The 15,726-nt window shown below is 47.7% G+C and overlaps 1 protein-coding gene across 1 annotated transcript in view; it reads left to right on the top strand.

Moving 5' to 3' along the window:
* Positions 1–419: 419 nt before the first annotated feature.
* Positions 420–15,726, top strand: part of cemip (cell migration inducing hyaluronidase 1) — a 98,840-nt gene continuing 83,533 nt past the window's right edge. The window contains exon 1 of the mRNA XM_056608298.1: positions 420–570. The gene's annotated coding sequence lies outside the window, so the exon portion shown is untranslated. The remainder of the gene's footprint in view (positions 571–15,726) is intronic.

Consider the following 15,726-nt stretch of genomic DNA (forward strand, 5'->3'; position numbering starts at 1 on the left):
GCCTATAGCAAATGCTGTGATAGCGTGCTGGATAGCGTGCTGACACTTTACACCACACTTTACACTTGAATACACCTCATTACTTATTATTACCATTAATATTTACAATTTTTTCATTTTCTGTTATCATTGCTTACTTTATTTTATTTCATTATTATTATTATTATTATTATTATCATTATTGTGAGCTATGCTACTACTTTTTTACATATTTGTATTTTTTTTCTTGTATTGTTTATGCTATCTGGCTGTTGAGGAACCAAGCCTTAGAACTAGGCTATACTCGTATGTACTTGTACAATAAGATGTTATAAAAGTAATTCAGATTCAGATTCTTCTGGAGCCAATCAGCGCCAGCTGGGGGCGTGGCTCCCTCACAGCTGTAGTAAACACAGAGGAGCTGGAGGTATAAAGCGCACAGGGCGACCCGCGCTGCGCCTTTATAACGCAACCGAAGAGAGGATCGCGCACGGTTCGTCTTTCGGCGTGTCTTTGCAACCCAACAGTCAGCGCATCGCTACTCACAGAGACGCCGGGTCGACTGCCATCGGGGCTGGCTGTATGCTGCAGGTCGGTACCCATAGGTCCCACATGGACTTCTTGAACCACATTCTCGGGGATCTTTAAAGGGCGTCCGTCTGTGGTGCGTCTTCTCCATGCGTATTTCTGTTCTGTGGTACGCGCATGTGAGCCACAGGTGGGCTGGAGGATGTCAAATTGGGTCGGTGCTTTGCTTTAAAGTCATCGCTGCCTGTCCTTCAGTCAGTCTGTCGGTGTGTTTATCTATGTCTGATGGTTGGACTTTAGGGTGCGTGTCACTCGCGGGGTAAAGGTAAGTAGGTCCCATGATAAGGCATTGCGGTGCACACGTGTCTCCAACAGTCCGTTTGCCCACCCGTTCTGCGTCTCTCCATTGATCTGCCCAAACACAAATGTGTGTCACATCGCTTATCAAAAAAAAGACAAAGTACCGTCGGGTTTATGCTGCTCGATATTTTTTAATGCGTGCGCCTTCCTACACCATCCTCCGAGCTGTCGACCACAGCGGTGCAGATGCTGTTATCTCGTTAATGAACTAGACTGCGCAATTGCACCGGGTCGTTTTAGTTGATGTCTCTCATTCCCCTTGATGCGCTCGCCGGGTTGGAGACGTGCGCTCCTTAACAGCCTCTCCAGGGAACACCGAGTCAAGTGCACAGCATCCAGCCTCGTCGGAGCTCTCAAACAGCCCTTTCTCAACAGGTTAGTGTTTTTCTTGCTCATCCGTCTATTGTGATTGTTATTCCGACCGGTTGTTTGAGTTGCATTTCTGTGGAAGACTGTGGGTCAATATCGGCAAGCGGTCGATATGGGCCAAGTGTGTATAGCCTAAGCGAATGACCTGTTCCTGTAGAACACATTGCAATAGTGGATGGTGATTAGTCAATTCAAGAGCTCCTAGTGACCCAGCAATCAATAGTTTAGACAAAGGGTTAATATGCAACCAAGGTCTTCTGGGACAGACCATGGCAATTTCCTTGAATGAAAGAAGGATATATGATAGTTCAAATGCCGATGTCACCTGAGGAAGAATGCAGATGATTTATGATGGAAAGAGAATCTTAGCTCTCAAATCATTCAGGTTGTGGGTTGGGGAACCGGTGACAACAATAAATACCACAGCGCTGGGGAGGGAATCTCAGACCTCAACCTTGTGTCTTAACCACCAAGAAAATACAGCAAGACACACACACTGAGAGCAGCGAGAAACAAGGCTGATTGTCTGGCTGCCTCAGATGTTGGCTGTTTTCCAGCCTGCCTTCCTGCAAGGCAAAACGGCTGATCCAGGCTATAAGACAGGCAGGCAGTTCGGAGGAAGTGGTGTTTGAAGTTTCAGAGAGGAGATTGTGATGGGCTCTGTTTATCGTGAAAGGAAGGCTCTATGTGTTCCCACAAAATAGTTCTGACGAGAGAGAGAGAGAGAGAGAGAGAGAGAGAGAGAGAGAGAGAGAGAGAGAGAGAGAGAGAGAGAGAGAGAGAGAGAGAGAGAGAGAGAGAGAGAGAGAGAGAGAGAGAGAGGAGAGAGAGAGAGAGAGAGAGAGAGAGAGAGAGAGAGAGAGAGAGAGAGAGAGAGAGAGAGAGAGAGAATATTATGATTGCAATGCCTGTGGAAGACCGTGACCCGTTTTTGGTCAGTTTTTTTCTCTTTTTGCCGATGCCCTAGAACCTGTGGATTTGTGCACAGACTTTTACCCATAATCAGCAGAGCGTGAGAAAGATCCCCATTCTGTTTTTCCAAACTCTGCTTGTTTGCAGGTTTGATGTGATTTATTTTGCCATTATTGTACACTGTGTGGCGCAAATACTTGTGTGTAGTTTCCTTTTCTTACACACGCACACGCACACGCACACACACACACACACACACAGTGGAACCCAGCAGGAAAGTCCAATACATCAGAGGGGGAGGACCTGGCAGGGGTCACCACCACCAGGGCCGGCTGGGCGGCCGGCCAGAGGACAGAGTTTGCTTCAGGAAAACCATCAGTACTCCAGCCTCGTTTTTCGGAGAGGGACGGGGGGGGGAGGAAATCTCTCCCTCTTCCCCCCACGTTCCTTCCGTCCCTCCCTCCCTGCCTCCCCCCCTCCCCCCCCCCCCCCCCCATGGTGCGTGTACACACAGCCTCGCTGGCTGCACGCTCCGTGCTTCTCCTTTCCGAGAGTTTGCTTTGGAAAACGCTGTCTGTGTACTCGGAGCAGAGTCAGGGAGACCCGGGCCTCGTGCAACCACGACCGGGTGGACGTTTGTACCGCTTGTTCATTAATGGGGCACCCCACGGACCGTTATCGTTGCCCTGCCTCAATGCATTGCGTTTTTTTCCTTTCTTCTTTTATAACCACGCTGGGACCCCCTCCATCGTCAACCTTCCCTCCCCACACCCTTCAGAATATACACACTCCACTTAACGCACTATGATCATCCACCCAACCCCCCCATCAACCCCTAGACACAACCATCAATGTCCTTAATTACTCAAATCAAACGCCATAGCAGTGGAGTGGATGATACAGCCATAAGTCCCCTCTGCCTGGGTTGTTTGTGTTTGTGTGTGTATTTTTGTTTGTGTGTTTTTGTGTGGGTGTATGTGTGTGTGGTTTTGTGTGTTTGTATTTGTCTGTTTGCTTGGTGTGAATGTATGACAGTGTGTTTGGTCTGTGTGTTTGTATGCATGTGTGTGTGTGTTTGGTGTGTGTGTGTGTGTGTGTGTGTGTGTGTTTGTGTGTGTTTGTACTAGCAAACACTTCCACAGTCAATCTCCCACCACTTATATGTCCGGGTGCTGCCTGTCACTGAGAAGCCAGCAGACAGTCAAGCTTTTGGTGCTTCCCCTCCACACTTAACAACATATAGCACTAACACACACAGACACATCGTACATAGTGGCCATATTCTCAGGGCTGATACCTCCCTGCCGCCCCCCCCCCCCTCTACCCAGAATCCCGAGGGGCCAATTTAGATCAAAGCACTTAAAGAGTGATGGCTGTGGTGGATTTCACACAGCATAGTGTATGGAATACTTAAATAGATATAAAGCCTTGCTATGCCTTTGGAGTGATGTGCTGCCCGCTCGCTCATTCTCTGCCAAGCAAAGTCAACGTGAACGGCGGACTTTGAGGCCAGTTTGATAGAATTCCCCCGGATCTTTATTCCCGTAGTGCTCCGAAGGCAGGGTATTTTCCCAAGCAGTACAGCAGAGGCTGGCATTTAGCGGATGACAGAGATAGATCTAGGACTGCAAAGTTCTCTGGCGACTCTTAAGTCATTCTACATAAAGGCATTGCATTGGAACCGTATTAATGAATGCCTCACCTACGCATTCACACTGGCATGCCCGGAGGTACGACCACGCAAACGGCCAGCCATGCAGAATCAGCAAAATGCTGCTTTGGAACATGCTTATCTATCAAGCCTCGGTCGACTGTGCCAAAGTATGGGTTTGGGCAGGCAGAGCTCTTAGGCGTGTGCACGTGTTTTGTGCACATGTGGTCAGCCAGGTGGTGATTAATCAGGGTGTATTTCAACGCTGTGGTGTTGCTCGCAACCAAAGGGAGATTACATATCCGAGACAGCGGTTATAGAACACGTATTAAAGGGGGGGCACTTTTTGCATTGGTTGATTCAAGATTTTGTGTGTGTGTGTGTGTGTGTGTGTGTGTGTGTGTGTGTGTGTGTGTGTGTGTGTGTGTGTGTGTGTGTGTGTGTGTGTGTGTGTGTGTGTGTGTGTGTGTGTGTGTGTGTGTGTGTGTGCAAAATACAGATAGACCGGGAGACACGTAGGGACAAAGAGACCAAGAGAATGGGGTGTAAGCTGCGTTTGCGTTGTCTGTCGCCAAGGTTCTCTGCAAAGCCATCTTTATCACCAACAGAGCTGCCGGAAAATTCTACCGCTGCGACAGGGTGTCACCTAGACCTCATTTCCTCATCTTGATATTTATTTTACCCAAGACGCATAGACACACACACGCACACTGGCATAGACGCACGCGCACACACGTCCCTCACACAATCCCGCTGTGAGCTTCCCCCGAAATCATGCGCGCGTCAAATCAAAAGGCATTTTTCGTTTCCTGATCCATTCATCCGCACTCCGCACATGCCTGGCGCATGGTAAGGTGCTGGTTAGTCTTCCCACAGATCTGCTGAATTAAACATGGCGGGCGGCTTAGAGGTTGTCGTCAGCAGCCCCCTGGGCTCCCAGGTGTCCATCTGCTGTCACGGCCACTGCCACCCGGCCCCTGATGTATTCCCCGTCCGTCCGTCCGTCCGTCCAGGGCTGTCCGTCCGTCTGCGTCTCTGCGTCCCTGTCTCTCTGGTCGCCTGCGTGGCTCTTTTTTTTGTTTTTTCTTTTCCTAGCCCCCGCCGCCGATGCTCCACGTATCCTCCATGCTGATATATTCACCATCAGCCACAGCAGATTTCTGCGCCCGTGGTCTGAATTAATGTTCCTTTGGAGTCAGAGGGTGGGGAAAAAAAATAGAAATGGTGACCAGGAATTGAATCTCCCGGTGTGTCCCCAGCTGGCTGCCCCGGCGTCTGAAATACGGCAAGGTGATTGTGCATGTTGGAGTGCACCTATAGTGCGTGTGTGTGTGTGTGTGCGTGTGTGTGTGTGTGTCTGGGGGGGTGTTTGTGTGTGTGTGTGTTCGTCTATGTGATGCACCATGGGACATTATGTATTTATTATTAAGGAATGAAGAAAAGCTGAAGCAGTCGCACCACCCTCTGCCCAACTCTCCCTCCCCAGCGTGGGGTGGACCACACACACACACACACACACACACACACACACACACACACACACACACACACACACACACACACACACACACACACACACACACACACACACACACACACACACAAGATTTTACAAGCACACACACACACACACACACACACACACACACACACACACACACACACACACACACACACACACACACACACACACACACACACACACTCCTTTTGCATACGTGATTTATCTCCGTGGCAGCTTATGCTCCTCTCTGCGAGATACCGCAATGTTTCACATTCATCCCTCGCACCCAGAAGGTTGAGCCGCGTGTCTACGGCGTTGTGTCGCCCACCAGTTCCCCATCCAGGGTAATGGAGATGACAAGAACAGTTTAATTTACAATTCTACACGTGTCCTTCCATGAGGACGTTTTCCCCCTATAAATGGGAAATTTAGCTGTGACTCGGATACGGCGCTTCAATCAAAAGTCACAGATTAGCGCTCAGACGCCACTTTGACGCGTCTGCCTGAAATGCATGAAGACTTGACGAACACATTTCGTTTTTTTTATGAGCAGCCATGGCTGAAATGGCTCCGCGTCGAGGGGGGGTGGGCAAATTATGCATGTTTTCTCTGTGTTCTTTTTCTGAACACTGTGCGATGATCGGTTGGATGTTTGAGCGTGCTGAAGGACACGCAGTTCCTTCGTTTCCTCGGGCCCTGGTGGAGTCCCAGGGTGTGTGAGTTGGCTGACCTCCTGGCGGTGGCCGCACGCTCTAGATTTCCCTCGTATCCTCGACCATCGGAATCGCCCTTGATCGGTCGTCAGATTGTATTTTATTTGGAATGTACGAATTCAAGGCAATAGAATTTTCTTGTCACGCACTCTGCATTTCACATGGGCTTTAATTTGCATTGTGTCGTGTTAATTGGCTGCTGCACGACACTTATAACATTCTTCACCCAGACACCTAGCATGCGCGCCTTCGGTCCCGACACATGAAAGGATGTGATATATCACTTTGCTTAGTCACATCATCAACACCCATTTCTGCCTACACCTTTTCCGTGTTTTGATGTTCTCTTTTTTGTTCTGTGCTTTGGATATTTCTCTTTGCTGATTGCCTCTCAGTACTGTGACACAAAATTCTTTTGACTCACTTTAGTTTTAAACACCCTTGCCTACCTTACATCTCACTGTCACATGTTCAACAGACCAGCTGTATGCAACTGGCAATAGAAGTTTGATAACACTTCATACGCCCAAAAAAAAAAAGAGCATACCGCTTTCATGACCTGCAGACTGAAGCAAAACTTTGTAGGGGGGAATCCATTCATTCCCTGAGTTGCTGATGCAAACGCTTTAAAAAGTTTAAAATCGGTAGGATTCACCATTGTACAATGCAGTAAGGCCCTTGTACCTCTCTCAGTTTGTTTGTTAATACAGTACATTATTTCAAAAGGTATTCCGTTCACAAACCCATTTAATGTTTTTTCGCTCTGTGCTATTTCTAATATCACGGTCGCACAGCATTCTAGGTACCAAATAATGTTCAAAAGTAACACTAACTTATTTTCTGCCGGGGGGCACAAAAAGAAGGGAAACAGTCGGAGTGCAGAAGCCCTGAAATGTCGACGGCAACACCTCCCAAGTCATCGCCGGTCCATAACACGCACGCCACTGCGGCGGCTAATTAGAAACAGGTGCCGACTTGCCCTTCCAAGCGACCAGATGGTCCATAGCGTGGTGAAGCAAAGGCATGCCCGTAATCAAAGTTGGATGGCGCGGCATCAAAACCTCCTGGCTCTTATAAATCATATGCTCTTCTGGAGGCTCGACAGAGACGTCGCATTTAAACGAGTAGATTCACGGCTCATCTCGAGGCGCCAGCACGCGCGTCCATCTGTTTTGTCGAGCAAAGCGTTTGTTTTTTCTGAATAATTGTTTGGCTTTTTAATAACTTTTCCTCCCATTTTTTTGTTGGCTAGTGGCCACGCTTTACTGGAGGTTCACCGGCAGTGACAATCGTTCAGTTTTCCTGAGTTACTTTGCATGCGGGCGCAATAAATGTCATCGCTTGATTAAGGTTGACAGTGGAAGGTTCTGTCCCCGAGTACAACAGAAAAGCCTTTAGCGGGGATGTAACAGGAACGCACACACACACACACACACACACACACACACACACACACACACACACACACACACACACACACACACACACACACACACACACACACACACACACACACACACACACACACACGCGCGCGCGCACACGAAGCAAGACCACAGGGCTGGTTAGCGTAGCCCCTGTTAGCAGCTCTCTTCCCCGTCCTGTGCCCAGACCTCCGCAGCACCACCTGCTCCGCCTCCCTAAACGGACAACCGTCTTTCAGAATCCACAGGGATAAAAATATACTCAAGCAATTAATGGTAGCCTTTGCCCCACAGGGTGCTTTTAATGTGAAGAGTGGGGTTGAGATGTGTCTGGGGCTGTGGGGGTGGTGGCGGTGGTGGTGTTTGGGGGGCAGAATTCAAGGATTAACCTACTGGCAAATTATTGGCACAAAGGATTTTTTTCTCTCTCATGCTTCCAGATCTGCACTGGAGACCTCATCGTACGGCATTACAACCCGATTTACTTAATTCTTCTTTTCTCGCCTCGTAATGAGGGCAGGAAAGTGGCTTTTTCGGCAATCAAAGAAAGGACTTCTGAGGAGCCTGGGTGCAATTATGAGAGGAGAGTCTCTGTGATAATAATGCAGTCGGGGCACACAATGGTGACTTGATAAGGAGTTCCGATGGTTTTCCCGTGACATTAGCCCTTTTCAAAATAAAATCCTTCGTTTTCAGACACAAAAACAACCGCAAAACAACCACAGCGGTGGGGCCCCTTTTAAGGCAGCGCCGGGGTTTATTCACCTGGGCACCGCTGTTGGAATTACAACCACCGTTCCGCCCCTGCGGAGAGATAGAAGAGACGATTAGAGAGGAAAGAATGCCAGGTTTGAATTTTTTTTGAAGCCTATGGTCGCTGATTGGACATGACGGGCTAAAATTCTAACACAAATTAGATTGAGTAATGATTGGGACTTTTTGTTGCCATGACAGCTGTCTGAATAGGCGGCCAAGCAGCCAGCCCGCTGTGCTTTGTTGTTATCTCCTGTCATAAAGTCTTCCTCCTCCTCCTCCTCCTCCTCCTCCTCCTCCTCCTCCTCCTCCTCCTCCTCCTCCTCCTGTCTTCCACCCCCTCCAACTCACTTGCGTCACTTTAAAATCAACGGACCCGAAAAATAAGCATAGTATTTAGAGCAGCACTGCCATCGTCCAGGGAGAGAAATATTAATCACATCTTCATGTGTCCATACTTCAATGCTATCTTCCCTGTTTATCTTTTTATCTTTTTAATAACTTGACACAAGGTCTGCGCTGTGAAACGCTTCTGTTAACACATGGTTACACACAGCCTAATTTGACATCCGCAGAAACTACCTGATTTTCTACCTTTATTACCCTGCTAGTATGTCTTCCACGTCCTTTCCCTAATTGGATTCTAACTGTGTATTTCACCTCTCAAAGATAATTCTAAAGTTAATAACCACGATGATACTAATGCGAGAAGCAGTCTTGTACAATAATGTGATGACACCTTGCTGTGCTGTTCATAAAAGTGAGATATAGCATTAAATGTCAACCTTAGTTTGTTGACGTTCCATCTCATCTCAAACATGTTAGAATATAGGACTGGTGCCTTGGCGACGCTCGAGTTGTGGTCCCTCTCCCTGATTGTGTGAACAGAAATCCTTACTATAAAAGTACTACTAAAAGTGTGTGTGTGTGTGTGTGTGTGTGTGTGTGTGTGTGTGTGTGTGTGTGTGTGTGTGTGTGTGTGTGTGTGTGTGTGTGTGTGTGTGTGTGTGTGTGTGTGTGTGTGTGTGCGCATTCAAAATAATCTAGGAATGGGGAATCAAATAGGCTACCACTGAGGCTTGGAATTGTTTGCTAAAATAAAGACTCTTACTAATGCATAACAAGTAACAGAAATTGAAAGGTAATTTCAAGAGAGCAAGATAAATAACACGTTTGCCCCCTCAGTATTACCACATGCCCAAGTGAGTTCATATTTTACTTTGCATACAATTTATCAGAAATCAAATTCCGCATCAAATGCATTGTATTCAGCAAGGTAAGTATAACATTCGTGAGGGTGTGTTTGCATGTGCGTGCGGTCATATGCATCTGTATATCAGCAGCACGTGGCTTCGTGCTGCCTGCCAAAGGGAAGCCACCTGAGTAAGTTAAATTGCAGGGGTCAAACAAACAGTGAGCCCTGAGTGTGCTTATTATGGTCGCACACGCCTGTGTCTGTTTGTTTAACACTGGCTGTCAGTGACCATAAAAATCGGTAAAGACTATATCTTTTTATTGCAAGGGGCAGTGTTGTTGTCTCGTGTTAGAAGTACAAGAAGCATTTGAAATGTTTGCACATTGTTGAAACTTTCTTTTGGTTTAGAAAAGAGAAACCCTATTTGAGGCCACACCATCCCAGCTGGAGCAAAAACTTGGGCAGATTTTCCAGATAATGTGTTGAAACAACAGCCAAGTCCTTTCTAAACGGTTTACATTGTTATTTAAACCAACAGACCCTCCCCAGAGAGTAACGGAGGGATCCCATGGGAGGAGGCTGGTGATTATTTAAGGATTCTGGAGCTAAACTAAAAGAAAATTCTAGACTTTTCCTTAAAGGAAGAAAGAAACTGTTGATGGACTGGGCGGAGCCATCACTGACATGATTCAAATACGTTAGTGTTCAGGGATCAACGATGTTCATAGAACCATGAAGTCCACGTTACGTACGATTAATTCAAGCAGAAGATTAGCTGATTATCTCCAACCATGTGAAATAGTGGTTTTTGAACTGGACACCTCGTTCAACTCAGGGTTATAACATAGAATAACCTTAGTATATTAAATAAAGATATAAGTGTGTATGTGGCAGATTGGGGATGTTAACGCTCCGTGATGAAAGTCAAGTTAAATAAGGGAGAATTGAAAGCCAACTCCCATCAACCCTCACTCTCCCTCCTCTGCTTCTCATTAGCCGTCCTCCGTGATAGGGGGTTGTTATTTATACCCAGAATTCTTAATCAGTGCCCTGCGAGCCCCCACACCTCTGAATATTGGACCGTAAGACACATTACTCGACCAGAACAAGGCAGGACAGGATGGTAGGACTAAGACTATGGCTCACACATCTTGTTTCTCTCTTTGGTTTGAGTGGTAGAGGCACAAAAAACCCTGATCAATCATGAAAAAATAGACCGCCCAAATAAGGATTCGGGGGGTCAAAGAGGATAAAAAGCCAGTCCAGAAGGTCATAACTCCATTGCGCCCACATGAAAAAAGTTGTGTCTTGGCTGTTATAGGCTGATACAGAGGAAGGCTCAATGTTGAGTTATCTTTGTTGCACTGCATCATCTGTCAAACAAAGCATAGACTAATAGGTGTAGCTTTTGTCCAAAATATTTCCATTAGTCTGGATTTTATCCATCTTTGTCCGGGATGAATAGAAAGCATTAATTGTGCACGTTCTCGGCCATATCCAGCCTTCATTCATTATAATCTAATCGGTTTATGAATTCCATATTATACCGATCTTATTAATGCATTTGTGTCCGTGCACAGCTGCTTGATTTGCATGGTGGATCTATTTTGTTAAAAAGTTACGTCACATGAATCGATTTGAACAGACCCGTCCAAACAGTGGAGAAGGACTCGGGGACAAACCCTTCAGAACTGACATGGCCGAGAAACTAGGGCGATGACGAAACAATGTAAAAAAATAAATAAAGGTTAGACCATGTTCTTGTCTGCACCAGAAGAAACTCCATGGCACACACACAAATGCACTCAAGCACACACTCGCACGGCAGAGCTCTAGCCCAGACATGCAATGGCAGAAAATAACAATTTGCCTATCCCTCAATGTAATGGGCATTACGTTTATAGATTTGTTCTCGCGACAAGCCCCGGTTATATCTTGTCTGAGAAAATTGCACTTTGCAGTCTGCGCCAAGGTGTCCATTACACGGAAGAATCAATTTCTCTCACAACACACGAATGTTAAACAAAACAAGTCCTCTTCCACTCGGCCTCCGATTGGCTCTTTCTGTCCCGAAGGCCATTCCATTCTGCGTTATCACGTAGCAAAAAAAACACACAACTACAAACATGTCCAAGCTGAGCTCTATTCCGAATAGCACTTTTTCCGACCAGTGCCAAAACGCAACATTTTTTCCCCAGCCGCTTGGCTTTTGTTTTCTGGGCAAGCGTGATGGATGAGAGGGTCTGGTGTGCCAGTGGTGCTTTGGAGGGGGTGTTCCTGGCACACAGCCCTTCTACGGCTGTGATGGAAAGAGGACGTTCAGAATGCTGGCACCGGCGGCCACTGCTGCGTAACGCCGGGGTTTCTGAGCTGTCTCCCTCCTGTTGAGTTTCTCTCCCCCCATCACCCCCTCTCTCTCTCTCTCGCTGTCTCTCTCTCTCTCTCTCTCTCTCGCTCTCATTCTTTTCTCTCTCAGGTGTTCTTTGATGGAGTGTCTGTCACTTGCTTTTGTATGCATGTCTCATGTGTGTTATTGTCTGCATATGCGTCTTCATGTTCGACCGTGTGTGTGTGTGTGTGCGTGTGTGTGAAAGGCTATTGAATCCAGCGGCACGGTGACAAACACCAACCCGATTTGTGTGTCTCCCCGGCTGGCCGTTCTTCTATTTATTCTGCGCTCTGTTGACCGAACATACTCTCGCTCGCTCGCTCCACTCTCTCAGTCGCTCTCTATTTTTATCTCTCACCTCAGTCTCTCTCGCTCCCGCTCTGAGCCAGAGTCAGAGGCCCCCCTGCGGGGGGGCTGGTTTCGTTCGATGGAACCTCAGGAGCTGACGCTGCTATGATGGACAGCAGTGTCCTGCTGGGGGGCTCCAGGTGCACTACACAACACAACACAACACAACGCAACGCAATCAGACACACACCGTGGTCCTGGTAGCTAATGGAAGGAAAGTGTTCTCTTTGCTGTTGTTTAGCTCCGTGCACCGCACCCCGCCAGGTTACACAGCGATGCTCCGTGGAGAGTGTTGCGCCCCGGCCCTGGTGATCGGCGGGAGGGAGGGAGGCGGGGCGTGGAAAGGGGAGGAAGGGCTTGGGGTGGGTGGTGCTGTTGTCTTGTCATGTTAAATGTAATCTGCACACACTGGGTAGGGATCGATCTTCATGAAAGTCTAATTGCTGGGATGGGGCTACGATGGACCGGTGAGTCAATATTAGAGGGAGAGCGGGGAAAAGATTGCAATTCAACGTGCTCGGGCGCGAGAAAGAAGTGCCTTTGGATTTCTCTTGTTTACCCCGAACAATTACGCACGCGCGCACGCACACGCACACACACACGCGCGCACACGCACACAGAATAAGAACAAGCTGTTCTCCTTTTGAAGCAGTCAACAGTTTTGACGAATGTTGTTTGCAGTGAGTTTAACAGGAGCACATAAGGCTTCCTTCCTAGGAGTCACGTTGTGTCTCCTGCTTGTTGTTCTTGGCCAGTAATCCCTGGTCCCCAAACCTCAATTTAGCTCAACATGGCCACATTTATTGTATGTCTGCTTCCAAAGGTTATCATTTTGTCAGTGTGTGTGTGCTTCTAGCTCTATGTGTTTGTGTGAGTGCTGAATGCCTTTCAAGTCTGCATTGTCCCCTCGTGTCAGAGCCATGCGTGTAAGGAGGGGAACTGTAATTAAATAGGATCCTGGGTGGTATGGCTATGATTGTTCGATTATGTTGGCTTTGAAAGGGAATCTCACCGCATTACGTCACGTTAACAAGAACACACACACACACACACGCACGGACCCACAAACATGGACCCACCCACACACACACACACACACACATTTCTATGGGTAGTCAACTAGCCTAAACCTTTCTATATTTATATTTACAAATATATATTGGATAAGTTCAAGAAGCAAACTTGAAGCAGAAATTGACTCTCTGCACATATTACACATAACAACAGCTGCTCGTTGGGATGTCGAGGACAGGTGATGGGTTAACACCAAAAATATTGACTGTACAGTTGAGGTTGTTATTAGAACATTAGCATCCAGATTAAATATATGTGGTATTCAGTGCATTTATTTGGTAAGCATTGTAACCAAAAACTATATATATATATATATATACACACACACACACAGAGGCATGGCTTTAAATAATTCTGTCAGTCATCAGGTTTGAAGAACGCAGAGCAATAACAGCGCTTAATGCTGCCAGATTCCGATGCCGAGCTATGCGCTCTCCGCCTCTGCTTCTTAAACACATTATTTACCGCCTTTTTTTTGTGGGACGTGTCTGGACCGGTGCGGACAGTGCTAGCCAGACAATAATCTCTCAGAATATTATAATTATGTACCCGTTCAAAAATCATCCCGGTATGCGTGTGCACCAGCGCGTGCATGTGTGTATGTCTGTATGCATATGTGTGCGCGTGTTTGCGTGCATTAGAATTCCTTAAGGCACGCACATTGCGGTCTGAAAGGCGATGCAAGTGGCTACAGGTCACCGTGCCGCGCATAGACGTTAGAAATGACAGCAATGCGGTGTGCGTGGTGAGGAGGGGCTGGTGGGACGACTGTCGTACAGTACAGTGTTCAGGGTGCAGTCTTCTGGAGCTCCAGGCTGGCTGCTTCACCAGTAATTACCCAGCCAGGGAGGAGGACCTCTGGACGGGGAAACATCTGGATGCCTGGCCTCTCCACGGATGTGTGTGTGTGTGTGTGTGTGTGTGTGTGTGTGTGTGTGTGTGTGTGTGTGTGTGTGTGTGTGTGTGTGTGTGTGTGTGTGTGTGTGTGTGTGTGTGTGTGTGTGTGTGTCTGGAAGATGGGGTTGGGTTGTTATTCCTTTATCACCGGTGGCTTTTTCTCTCATTTCCTTTTTTTCTCCCCTTTGAACTTATTCCATATTCGCAGAAGGCTAAACCGTGCACGCAACCGAGTGAGGGTGCACGACTGCTGACCATACGCACACACACGCACACGCACGCACACATGCCACCGCGCACACGCAGTCATTAATTCCCATTCCCCCAGTTGGTTTGTTGACATAATTACAGCACACTGCATGACCAATATCCTTATTCATGTTCTGTTGCCCGTGTGAGATATGTGTGCCTATGTGTGTTAACATGGACACACACACCTGGGGATGGCCTTCACACTGTGGGCCGAGGCGGGGGGGCCGGGGCGACACAGCTGCGGGCTCCATGACAACCGTGGGAGCAGATAGAACCGGTGCCAGCCGGACTCTGAATCTGGACCCGGTTGTCCTGTTAGAAAAAATGTAATCCACTGAGCAACATAATCACGAGTGGATGGTTCCTCCAGGAATGACATCCAGCAAGGCATGATTAAGAGGCCTTCTCCTCTTGATGACTACAAATCTCTCTCTCTCTCTCTCTCTCTCTCTCTCTCTCTCTCTCTCTCTCTCTCTCTCTCTCTCTCTCTCTCTCTCTGAAACTCTCTCTCTCTGAAACTCTCTCTCTCTCTCTCTCTCTCTCTCTCTCTCTGAAACTCTCTCTCTCTCTGAAACTCTCTCTCTCTCTCTCTCTCTCTGAAACTCTCTCTCTCTCTCTCTCTCTCTCTCTCTCTCTCTCTCTCTCTCTCTCTCTCTCTCTCTCTCTCTCTCTCTCTCTCTCTCTGAACCACTCGATGACTAAGAGTCCCCAACATGACTACCTGCGCCCCCACGGTGGCTCACACGCCCGTAATAGCGCCGCTTTCCCCTCTGAAAATATAAACATTCAAAAATCAAGTGCAAGAGAAATTGTCTTACCTTACCATAAACCGAGTTGCCTGGAGTGCCGTGACGCCGGCTCCAGTGTTCCCATGGTTCCTCCAGAGTGACGGGTCGGGGGCGTTGGCTTTGCGTCGCTCGCACAGCGCCGATGTCACCCCTGTCCACCGCGGTGTCAGGACATCTGAGATCCAATGAGAACCAATATGGTGGTATGAGCAGCAAAGTAGACGGGAGGACAAAGAAGGTCTTTTATTCAACACTGGGCAGACAGGCCTTCACTTCAAGTTGTTTGTGTGTGCGTGTGTGTGTGTGTATCTGTGTGGGAGTGCTGCATTACTCCTTGGCAAGACGGAGAACATGCGTCGAATTGATGTATTGCACTGACTTGAATTGGCATTTAAATTAGAGTCAGTCTTTCCTTTTCCAGTACCTTCTCTGGGTCATTGAGAGACACACACACACACACACACACACACACACACACACACACACACACACACACACACACACACACACACACACACACACACACACACACACACACACACACACACACACACACACACACACACACACACACACTTTTTATACCTCTA

The sequence above is a fragment of the Gadus chalcogrammus genome, chromosome 14 (assembly GCF_026213295.1).
Source record: "Gadus chalcogrammus isolate NIFS_2021 chromosome 14, NIFS_Gcha_1.0, whole genome shotgun sequence".
NCBI lineage: Eukaryota > Metazoa > Chordata > Actinopteri > Gadiformes > Gadidae > Gadus > Gadus chalcogrammus.